This window comes from Boleophthalmus pectinirostris, unplaced genomic scaffold (assembly GCF_026225935.1).
Source record: "Boleophthalmus pectinirostris isolate CB_2022bp ecotype Guang Dong unplaced genomic scaffold, ASM2622593v1 HiC_scaffold_22, whole genome shotgun sequence".
NCBI lineage: Eukaryota > Metazoa > Chordata > Actinopteri > Gobiiformes > Gobiidae > Boleophthalmus > Boleophthalmus pectinirostris.
In genome coordinates, this window is record NW_026571190.1 from 32,960,282 (window position 1) to 32,973,245 (window position 12,964).

A 12,964-nucleotide genomic window follows, 5' to 3' on the forward strand; every position below is an offset into this window, starting at 1 on the left:
ATTTTTGGGGCTTAAAAATGCAGAAATCTGAAACCACCCTCCAGAGTGGAAAAGTTGAATACGCTCCACTGTAGCGTTTTCGTCTACACTGCCCAAGACGCAAAACTCTGGTCAGATCGGCTCACGTCGCGTACATGTTTACGTCACATACATCGCCACCTTACGCCACCACCGAGCCGCCTGACATGCAAACCCAATCGAATTCCACACACTTTTACGTCACCGTACGCACGCAGATTTCCTCCTGAAAACGCTCGTCTAAACGCGGAATAAAAAGTGAAGACGCGACGCCACTTTTGCGTCTTCTGTTCAGACCGTCATCGTATAAACCTAGCCTGACTCCGAGTGAGGTCGCCTCTCCACAGATCTGACCTGTAACTTGGTCTGGTTTGGTCCCCATGAAGATAGAAAGGCTTAATGACCATAATGCAAAACATTCTAGACAAATCAATAAAATCTCCCTGGAGAAAAGCATTTGACAGACCCTCCAATGCAACTTTAAATAAAGTTCTTCAAATCTCCTTTCATGAAGAATTTTTGACAGTCAGAACACATAAAATGAGCGAGAAGGTTGTGTTTTAACAAAGGTGACAGGTAAAAATATTGTATGTCGTAAGTCATCCCTGTAATTTAGATAGAAAAGTCTTATAGTATTGATTAGGGATGTAACAATAACTGAAATATCACGATATCGTATCGTCAAAAGTCTCACAATAATATCATGGACTGTCACAATACATCGAATCACAAGTTTGTTTGCTTAAATGCCTTGTTTTATAGAAGCAACAGTTAAAAAACACACAGAACTACATATCCCATGATTCATTTCACCGCAGACAACATAAAGAAATATGATTTTTACTTGAATTCTTGAGATTATGACGGTAATAATTCGCACCAAAGTCTTGTCAAGGTATTTCAAAAGCAAGAAGAATCCTACCCACACATCTATTCGCTCCTCCAAAAGATCACAATAAATATCGTCCCGTCAGACGCATATCGTAACAATATCGTACCGTGTGTTTTGGATATCGTTACATCCCAACTTTACATACAGCACCATCTCTTCACTGCATTACAAAAACTAAAATCTAGCCAAGTTAAGATCACTAGAATTTAGAAAGTTTTATCCTGATTGGCGTAATTTTGGGTGATTTCGCTTGACAAATAAAATTATCGACCAATGGACCAAGACTTTTTGTAGTTCAAATATGAAAATACAGCTTGTTGCACTTAAGATAAGAAAAAAACAACTCTTAATTTAAGTCGTTTTAACTCGCCTACATATTGTTTTTTTGCTGTGTGTATTTAAGTTTCAGCTTTGGTTAAAAATTCATGAGTGTATGTCGGTTGTTTTCTAGAGGTCACGCCACAACAATACTGCAAGATTCATAAAAGACATCAGCATCCCATTTTCCAGGCAGTTCTTTCTCAGTTTGTTTATGATTTCTTTCAAAACCCTATCATTTTGAAAGGGGCTCGTCACCCCTTATTCATCCGAACCCTCTGACCCTCCACCGCCTTCTTTCATTTTACATCTGTCCCTCTGCATCTTTTAAAAGTGAAGAGGACAGAGCTTTGGCCGCTGCCCAGTAGAGGTGCAGACGGGGCGCCACATGGAACCCATTTCGGACCTTGTTTCGCCGCGGAACGAAATCACCCCGCTCCTTTTTTTCCTTTTTTTTTTTTTCTCTTTTTGACGAACTATATCACAGCTCTAACATGTGAGCGGTGTCTGCGTCTACCCCTGATGTATTGATTCCCTGTCTCCTTTCACAAAGCGTACACAATAACGCCGAGTAGCCTTAACCAGCTGTGCTAAGAAAACCGTAGTCTGTGTAAAAAAAAAAAAAAAAAAAAAATCAGCGGGGCCAGTACGCAGCCAGGGGGGACGCCTCGGAAAAGAAGGTTCACATTAATTGAGGATGATTCGTGTGATATGCGTGGTGTGGATACGGCAGCCAGGTTCTGTGGAGCAGGGGCCTGGTGGACAGATGTAGGGGCCGCTACGCTCCCTCCAGGGCTGATGGAGAGCAGTGAGGTGGAGGAGGACTGGGCGTGTGTGTGTGTGTGTGTGTCTTGTATGTGTGTTGTTAGTAATATGTAAAGGAGGTCAGACAGATCTTCATATTTGCGCATCTTCTTTGGCTTCATTACTGTTTTGGCAAAGGCCTGGTGCCGACAGATGCATATGTCCATGATTTGAATATAGTACCGTATTTTTCAGACTATAAGGCGCACTTAAAATCCTTTAATTATCTCAAAAATCGACAGTGCGCCTTATGTGTTAATTTGGGTTGTGCTTACTGACCTCGAACCGATTTTATGTGTTACATGGTGCTCAAAAATCTGTCAAAATGTTTTAGTACGATTTTGGTAAACTACGAAGCCGCACCGCTTGATGTCGGAGCATTATGGCTACCGTAGTCAGGAGCCTCGCGGAGTCTGACCACAGAGTCTGACCACATCAGCGCACAAGGAGCGAGCAGTTTTTTCAACGCTTATAGTTTATGCAAATTATCCATGTGGTTTTAAGTTTCATTTCTGTATAAAAGAATGAGAACTTCGCACATCAATTACTTGAGACGGGTGTGTTGGAGGAGAGGGAGCAGCCCAAAAACATGGAGAAAAATCCAGCACACCGTCTTACTTGCAAATTGTGGCCTAGTGCCTAAACGTTGTCCTAATAAATCTCACAATTTGCAAGTAAGACGGTGTGCGGGATTTTTCTCCAAAGTAAAACAAATTCAAATTAAACACATTATTACTCAATGTATATTTCTCTTAGGAAATAAAAAAACAAACTTAAATTATCCAGCCACATTCACATTCATAATACACATTCACCAAGACAGGAAGGTGACGCCGGGCGAATTATGCCATGATCTGCCGATGGATCGTGAATGTTTGGGCTAAAGGATCAGTCTCAAGTGCTGTTCCTTTGTTTCGCTTAATGCGCCTTATAATCCAGTGCGTCCAATGTATTAAAATAGTCGAGAAAATTCAACATTATTGATATTGTGCTTTATAATCTGGTGCACTTTATAGTCCGAAAAATACGATAAATATTATGCTGTTACAAACCTGCCTTTGCTATAGGAACACAACCAAGATTTGAAAGTAGGTTAAGTAATAAAACTAAAGTACATAAAAGAAGGTTCTAAATACTGTATAACCCTAAATAAAAAAAAACAAGTACCCAAATGGCAAGCAAGCAGTCACCAAATTTACCAAAATACTGATAATATGTTATGTGATCTATCCTTTTAACCTCTGGGATAAGGTGAGTTCATTTTTGTAATAATAATCATGGGTTTAGTGTCTTGCCCAAGGATACAACAGTAAGCACTGACTGTAGCTGCGATCGAACCACCGAACTTTATGATTAAGACTTCACCATTTGAAGCACTGCCGCCCACTGTGCAAAACATTTCACACATTTCTTGCCCTACTTCATACCAGCTTGGGAATGGTAGTGCTGAATGCATTAATAATATGAGGTATTCAATATTCTCCAACAGTCCGATATCGCTAGTTTAAAAATACTACTCAAAGAAAGTAGTTCGGAATGACCCAAAGCAGCTACTGTATGTTGTGTTTTGACTGAAGCAAGACGGCCACAGGTATAAAGTGTAAAAAGGGACATTCACAGCCAATCAAAAGAATCCACACAGCACTTTGTCACCGCGTTAAAGGAAAAAAGTCTTGAAAGGATAATGGACGACAGCGAATGGACGACACCCTAGTCATTTTGTTTTCGGGGGAACAGATAAAGGTGTCTGTAAGAAGCAGACACACTGCATTAGGAGCGCCTTTCAGCTCCTCCTGTGCGCTGGCCGTGCACCGGGCTGGAGGAAAGAGAATGAGCTAATGGACTCTTTACTTAATGTGATCAGAGCCATTATTGACATGCTGCCAGGAAGATGCAAGACCATTAACTCGATCCTCTCTCGCTGGTACCTTCTCTCCACCCCTGGTTTTACCCTCGCACTCCTGCACTGGGTCACTCCGTAAGCCTTTGCAGAGTCTGGGCGCAGAAAAGTTACAGTGACTATCGCGAAAAGTGCAAAATTTGAAATGGCAAAATGGCAAAGTCAGCCACGTTACGACACCTAAAAGAATTTGTTTTGTTTGTGTTAAAAGGACAAAAAAATAAATAAATAAAAATGGCAAATATTCGTTTATTTATTTATTTCCGCCCCCCACCCCCTTTTTTTTCCCCTTTGTCTGTGTTATCCTCCTGGCAGGATTCACAGAAAAAAATTAAAATAAAATAAAAATCCATTCTGTCAATTGGACAAAAAAAAAATTAATACTTTTATCCAGTTGAGAGATTTGTTTTAATTTTATTTTTTTTTTTTTTACAAAATCTTAAAATTATTATGTTAAAAATGTATTTATTTATACTAAAATCATGATCCAAGTGTGATTTTTTTATTTTTATTTTTTTCATATAACTTTTCAAATGCTTTTCTCCAAGGAGATATTATTGCTTTGTCTGGAATGTTTTGTAGTATGGAACTAAAACTTTCTATCTTCATGAAGACCAAACCAGACCAAGTTACAGGTCAGATCTGTGGAGAGGTGACCCTGCTCACGGCAGAATGCTTTTTTTCTAGGTATTTTTGAGCTGTAAAACCACCTGTAATTGAATACACATAAAGTAGAGCTGTTTAATGTCATACTGTGAAGCACTTTGCAAGCAGGTGACAGAACCCCAACCAAAAATTTACAGTAGTTTTCAGACTATAAGACGCACTTAAAATCCTTTAATTTTCTCAAAAATCTACAGTGCATCTTATGTATTAATTCTGGTTGTGCTTACTGACCTTGAACCGATTTTATGAAGTACACGGCACTCAAAAATCTGTCAAAATGTTTTAGTACGACTTCGGTAAGCGAAGCCGCACTGCTGGATGGATTATTTGAGTCGTCCTCGTAGGAAATAAAAATCCAAACTTAAATTATCCACCCACATTCACATTCATAATACACATTCACCAAGACAGTGAGGCGACGCTGGGTGAATTACGCCACGATCTGCCAATGGATCGTGGACGCCTGGGCTAAGGTGAGTGTCGTCCGTTTGTTTTCGCTTAATCGCTTTATAATCTGGTGCGCCTTATGTATGAAAACAGACAAGAGAATTCAACGTTACTGATATTGCGTCTTATAATCCGGTGCGCCTTGTAGCCCGAAAAATACAGTACATAGTGCACCTTTACATTTACAAGTCAATTTGATTAAATAGGTCAAATTACGCACCATGGCGCAATCAACCAAACAAAACACCAGTCAAATCAACCAGCGTTTTGTATTCAATAGTATGATTGCGTACAGACATATATATGACACCATACTTCCTCGCTGGAATTGATGCTGGCACACAACTTTGGCCTGATCTTCTCAAATACAGAAGATTCCAACGTGTCTGGACGATAATTTACACCACCCCACCCCCATGCCAAGATCATATCCATCCTTCCTCTTTCATTGACGCACACTTCCACTGGCCTGGATCTCGGTTCTTGTTTATGTGCACGTGCCATTTTGTGTGATTGTGTGATTGTGTGTGCGCATGGTCACGAGGGTACTACAGTATAGGAAGTGCAGTGCAGGTCTCTCGGGGCACGTGTCCAAGTCCCTGGGCCTGTCTACTGTCATACGTTCCTGCATGGTGATTAGTTACTGCAAAAATAAACACCATTACCATCTGGTGCTGCCTCCCCTGTACTGTAACCTATCCACGCTCAAAAGCTTTAGACCATCACAGAAAAGAATGGAGAACAATAACAGGAACTGGAAGAAAAATAGAATTCAGATTTTTTAGCACTGCGCAATCTGGACATGTTTCAGTTGATAAAAGGTCAATTATCTGCTTTATATAAAGGTATACAACAACAAGTTTGGTGATTTCGAGGTGATACTGAATCAATCAATTTTGTATTCAAATGAAGTGAAAGTCCTTAAAGAATTCGACTATGGTATGGCTCTGTCTTGCTTGAGCAGATATAAAAATGAAATATATGTGCAAATAAACACAATTTTAATTGGAATTTTAATTGCAAAACAGCATTTATTGTGTTTCTGGTCTGTTTGAATCTACAGAATATAAAATGTTTCAGTTCAATTTGGCGTTTTTATTTCGCTATTTTGTCCGTAAATCAATTCCTGTTCCTAATATTGAACTGCCAGCCTCAGTGAGCCTCATTTGACTGGAGCCGAACACTATAGGTGACGTCACACTCACTTAGGGCCTGTTTACACGAGAACGCTTGCGGGTAAAAACAACAACATTTTTTTGCGGAAGTGCCTTTCGTTTAGACGGTGACGGCGTTTTTGCGGCTTAGAAACGCAAAAATCTGAGTGGAAAAGTTGAATTTCCGTCTACACTGCCCAAGACGCAACTCTGATCAGACCTGCTCACGTTGCGTACACTTTAGGTCACATACTTACAGTACACAGAAACAAACATGTCGGATGGCATGCATACCCAATCGAATTCGACACACTTTTGCGTCACTGTATGCACGCAGTTTTCCTCCCGCAAATGCTCGTCTAAACACGGAATAAAAAGTGAAGACGCAACACCACTTCAGACTGTCATCATATAAACGTAGCCTTAAATATTTCAGTTCAGTTTGGTGTTTTTATTTCCGTAAATCCGTAAATCAATCCTTATTCCTAATACTGAACTGCCGGCCTCGATGAGCTTCATTTGACTGGGCACACTCCCTTAGTCCACTTCTTTCTGCAGTCTATTGGTGCTGTCTTTATGTAAATGTTATTGCTTTTCCTGGAATGTCCCACAGTATGGCATTAAACATGTCTATCTTGCAATTATGTGTTTATAGGTCAGATTAAGAGGAAAGGTAGAGTCAAAATTCAGGGAAAAAAAAGTATTTTAGAGCCTAAGAACACAAAATAATGAATACTATTGTAATTTAAGATGCTTTCTTACCATTTTAACAACACAATTTAGAATGCCAGCGTAATTTTCATACTTCTTAAAGCTAGAAAACTTAAGTACACAGGTAGTAAAAAACAAAAAGGTTTACCAGCAGGTCATTCGAGATCATTGAGGCTATCACGAGCCAGCAGATGTTTGATCCATCCACGGCACATCTGGCTCTCCACACACGCACACCATTTCACTCCACTTCTTTGGAGATTTTCATTGTTCCTCACGGTCTACTAAACCCTATGTCCCCCCTTGTGGCCTACAAATATTTATTCTACTTCATTCATTCCCTCCTGCTGAAATGTCACGTACAGTTACAGATATCCGTTCCTCCTAATGAAACGTAAGAAAAAACCTAGTCAAAGTACCACACAGAGAAAGGAAAGCTGTCACTCTCCTTGCACATGGGGTCCACAGAGAGCGATACACATCTTAACAGCTTCATTGTTCTTTTTATTGTTACAAGGGGTGTGTGGCGTACAGGTTTTGGACTGGTGAAAAGTGACGCGACGAGAGGGCTGTCATCTCCTTCTAACTTTTGCTGCAACTTCCCTTAATAAATGTCAACTCCAGGCCCAAGCAGCAAATCGTGAGCAGGCTGGGTGGCCGTGTCAGCAGGTCTGCGAGCCGCAAAAATGTCTGGGATCAGCCCGGGTGACATGAGGGAAACCAACAGGCTCTGTTTGTTTAAGCTGAAGGTGTGACTGCACGAGGTAGATGAGTTAACGAGTGCGGATTGGTCATTTGAGGTGCTTTGGGTTTTTTGTTTTTTTTTGAGAGACTGAAAATAAAGGGGAAGTAAGAAGTTAATTCAACCTTTTTTTCTGTTCAGTGTTTTTATAAGGGGGCACTTTCTGGTTGAGGACACACAGCCTCTATATATGCTAGGAATGTTCCACAGTATGGCATTAGGGTTAGATTAAGAGGAGAGGTAGAGCCAGGGGCGACACCAGGAGAGACTTGAGGGGGCCAACGCACCACCATAGCTCCCCCAGAGATGTTTGCTCTATTTTCATAAGACTAACTTACTAATCCAAAAACTTGAATTCATTTTGTCTTCTTATGTACATTAACTTGTTGGATTATTTTTAAAGACAGTATTGTAGAAGGTGTATATACCTTGTTGGATAGCCTAATTCACAGGTGTCAAACATAAGGCCCGGGGGCCAGATGCGGCCCTCCAAGACCTTTAATCTGGCCCTCGGCTGATTTTCTATTTAAGAATTTTAATTAAAATATTGGTAATTTTCTGTGGTGTTTATCACAGCAGCGTCTCCAGTGTCTCTGTACGTGGCCCCTCCCACCAGAGCAGCACAAATGAAGACTTGTCTCTTTCCAGACGCTCTTAAAGGACGATCGTTTTGACTATTGACCGTGACACCCTCATCAGAAAAATGTCAAAACTGAGAAAAGTGGAGCTGAGTGCAGGATTTTCCAAGAAAAACTGACTTATTCCTATGTACATACAAGTTCATGTTAAAATATTGTGTTGAAATTGCATTTTTCTTAAAGTTTCAGGTTCTTCATAATAATATAATATTTTGTAAAAGAAAGAGTTCATTTAAGAAGATTTTTAGTTTAAAAATGTTTTGTTTCAAAGGTCTTTAAAAAAATTTCTGTAATAGATTTGCGTTTCTCTGCACAAATATTTGAACTTATTGTTATTTTTGGGGTTTATATTCCATGAGTTTTCTGATCCGGCCCCTTTGGGATCAAAGTAGGTTGGATATGGCCCCTGGACCAAAATGAGTTTGACACCCCTGGCCTAATTCATCAGCCGGGTTCATTGCGTGGAAACCGTCTGACCTCGCAGCATTAGGATTCGTTCACTCGATGGTAGGCGGGTACAATTTTTATTTAACCAATCGGTGCTATTTGGTCATGAGGAATGTAATGCGCCAAATCCCGTAGGAAAAAGGGCAATAACGTCTTTCCCCTTGATAAAATTCACCAAACATTCTCTTTGTTCCAGCTTTAAATCCTCGATCTCGGGAATCGTTGCCAACACAGAATGTATGGCTTCATCTACATCCATCTCGACCGCTTTGTTTACTGTTGTGCTCTACCGCAAAAGGGTTCCAGGTGCTTGAATTTGACATCATGGCTTCACACATCTTCGAAGATTGGCCGATGTGCAAACTGTCTAGTGCATTCTGATTCCTGACCTAGTTGTTGGAGAGAAATGAAATTGAGTGGTATCACTAGGTGGCACCAGCCTGACTATGTTTCGGGTGCCCCTCCTACTATATTGTCTTTAAAATGAATCCAAGAAGTTAGTTGACTTCCAGTCTTGTTTAAAAAGGTTCAAATGGCAATCGCAAAGTTGTTAAAAAATCCATATTATGTTGTATAAATCTCTACAGGGGGTAACTACATTTAAACTAAAGCAAACATGGCAGGGGCTGTGTGCTGCTGCTATAAGACTCCAAGCAAAAATGTCTGGTGTTGCCCCTGGGTGGAGCGCTTCACTGGGTCATAAAAATATCTTTAAAATCACAGTACAGGTTAAGTTCAAATCTAAGCAGAATGTGGCCCTTATTTAATAATGTAAAAATGGGTACAAGGAACAAACCCGAGGCGCACCGACTGATTATATTTATTACATGGCTGGCTGGTCTTTGTCAGGGCACGAGAATGAATGAAATTAGTGGTGTTTTTATTGCTCAAAATGGCCTTAAAAAACAGGCATTCTTACTGCAAGTAGGGTCACCTCCCTACAGATCTGATTTATATCTGCTTGTTTCCACAGATACAGACACATTTAATGACGTAAAGTGGAACTTTCTAGACATCAGCAAAACATCTCCATGGGGACAAGAAGCAAGGTGGACGGAAAAGTACGTGCACCTTTAAATTTTAAGTTAGAGGTGCAGCAAATAGATACAAACAAAAATCATTTAGGTCATAAGAGGTCCATTTTTGATGAACTATTAGGATTGTTTTGATGCAAAGAATTCAAAGGAAGTAGGTTCGTATCTAATAAATGTCAGGCCTGTTACGTTTTCTATATTCACAGGGCAAATTTGTGTTTTTAGTCAATTTGTACATAAAACTTGCACCCGTCTGATGCCATATTATTCTGTTTGTACCTTAGAATAGTGTCCCCTGTCCCAGCAGATTTATCCAAAACCACTGATTTGTTCTAGTTTTATGCAACAAATGTCCCTGTTGTCCCTATTTTTAACCAATTTGATCTCTGCCAACAGTAAAAAGAGGCATAAATTGTCACGTGTTTAGGTAAAATACAGAAAAGCTGCTTAAAAATGACCAAAACACAAAGAAAACATCATTATACTCATTCATGTTAGTCATGAATGGGCCGAGTGCAGAAAAATTTCATTTCACAATATTATTATTACCAACCTCCACAAACCAAGAGTGTCCCAGTTTTTTATTTTGGAAATCTGATCACCCTATCTTAGAATTTCTTCTGGCTTGCAACTGGCGTGAAAATCAACAGTTTTTAATTTCAATCAGCTAAAATTTACTGTTTTTGTGAATGAAAATCTATCGATATCGGGAACTGCTGTATCGTTATATTGCTAAGAATCTTTTTTACTAAATATTTTGTTACAGTTCTACAGTTTTGCTGCTTGTTCAGAGGAAGGAAACTCGTTTATGCGACACATTTGACATTTTCACTGTTTCGATGATTAAAATGTTTGTGTTTCATATTCACTTTGCACAAGACTTTTACTAACACAGATTTGATTTGAAACGGATCGTATCGAATCGAAAGTGCTCTTTATCGAGATACGTATCGCACCGGCAACTTCTTAACGACACCCAGCCCTAATTCTAAACCTGTTTTTCTTTGCAAATTGAACACTTTGTAGGTTTGCCCTTATTGAATCCTACATGTAATGCAATCTCCCCGTGTTTGCGTCTGGCCTGGGCCTCTCCGTCCCGCGCTACGCTATTGATCCCTATAGCCTTGTGGTCTGCAGAGCTCCTGTCTGTAAACCCAATGAGCCGAAGCACCTTCACACTCCCCCTCTCTGCCCCTGCGTAGCACTACATCCTAAACAGCCATCACAGAAACTCAATACAGACACCCGGCTAAAGTCCTCATCAGCCAGCACCGGTGCCCTCCGATGTCCCACGGGGCTCGCGCTAAGTCAATTTGGCGCTAGTGTAGCATCTCACCTCGCAGACCTGTTGCCAGCCTAATATGTCGCGCTAATACGTCTCTCCATATGAATTACAAGGCTGGGAGAGGTATCCAGATGCAATAAGTATGGATTAGCTAATGTTCGGGGTCCTGTCTACGTCTTGTGGAGATGGAGGAGGAGAATTAGCCGTAGTAATAGCCTTTAACAGGGTGTCTGGCTGTGGCGCGGAGGTGAGATTGGGCCATGCGGACTTCGGGGAATTCTCGCGAGCTCTGGGAAATAAACTTTCCGTTGCGAGGCTAAAGAAAGCAGACAGGGTAAGAGAGACGGCATCGAGAAAATGATTAACAAAGACGCGAATGTAAGAGCGCGATGGGCAGCTAAGGCGTCTCTTTTTTTTTTTTTTGAAACTATCGATCAAGGCTTGGAGGGATCGAGGTGCTCGGGGTTCAGAGGTCCTTCCAAGCCTCTCCCGTGTCTGCTCCGAGTCTGTGTTAATACGTGAACTCATTGATTTGTATTGTATTTGCAGAGTTGCCCCGCGTGTAGGCCAAATCGCCCGACAGAGAGGGAGTGGGATGGGAGCACCGAGAAGAAAGCGAAAATGTAGGAGAAGAGGTTATAGAGTGGTCAGATGGGGGCGTAATTAGAAACCATACTACCACTAAACACTATTTATTGATCCAGGATAAATATCTTCCCCCTTAGCCAATGATGCTAGGTGCTTTAATAATTCACGACGCACACATAACTCTCACCCAGAAGTCATTTGCGTGCACCTGTACTGTATGTCTAACTTTGGCCTCACTTTGTGTTACTTGGGGCATAGGAGAAATCTTCAGTGCAAACTATCGATTTCAGTATTTCATAATTAATAACTGGTGAAGTGGGAAAGAGCCTTGTTCTATTTAGATCCTGCTTGCACATACTTGTACAACTATGTTCAATTAGCTTGAAGTCATGAAAGTTTTGTCCAGTAATTGTGGCATGGAAAGTTTTGGAAATACAAAAGGATCATTAGTCGTATTACACAAAGTAAGAGGCGTCATATTACTTTCTTTTTTTTTTGGAAGATTTTGTCAATAATCAAAAAGCAGCAAATGGAGTTGAACAATAAATCAGGAACGAAAGGAATTAAAATAAATATATAGTGATTTTTCCGACGTTTTTGTTAAATCTTACGTTTTGAGTGAGGTGGGACCAAGTCGAGTTTCAAGTAAGTCTCAAGTCTTTGGCCTCAAGTCCGAGTCAAGTCAAATACAGGCAAGTCCAAGTCGAGTCTCGAGTCACTGGCCCATGAGTCCAAGTCAACTCCAAGTCGTCTGCTTTGAGCTTCAAATCATTTCAAGTCTTTAAACCACCTTTTTGCAATTTATATGAATTTTAAGATAAATTGTACTAATAAAGTCATAGTATATTTATATATGAGTATTTATAGAGTATACTAGAGTTGTAGATATGCACATTTTTCCTTTTTAAATGTCTTGACAAGATCTTAGAGTGAATCATTACAGTCAGAATAGAAAGAATTTAGATTTAAAAGTGCTTCTCAATTCTTCTCATGTCACAGGGCTCAAGTCCGAGTCAAGTCCCAAGTCTTAGTCCATTTTATCAATGCAAGTCTTAAGTCCTAAAAATATTTACTCAAATATGACTCGAGTCTAAGTCACGACTTGCAAGTTCCCACCTCTGGATACTTGAATGTCATTATACAAAACAAAACATTTACAGAAACATTTTATTCAATCCTTTTCTGTTTCTGATAAAAAAAATAATAATAATAATAATAATATAATAAATATATATAATATATATATATATATATATTAAATGTCCTATAATATTCTAAATTGAGTCTTTTTTTGTTTTAAGCCATGTTATAATGTTGTTA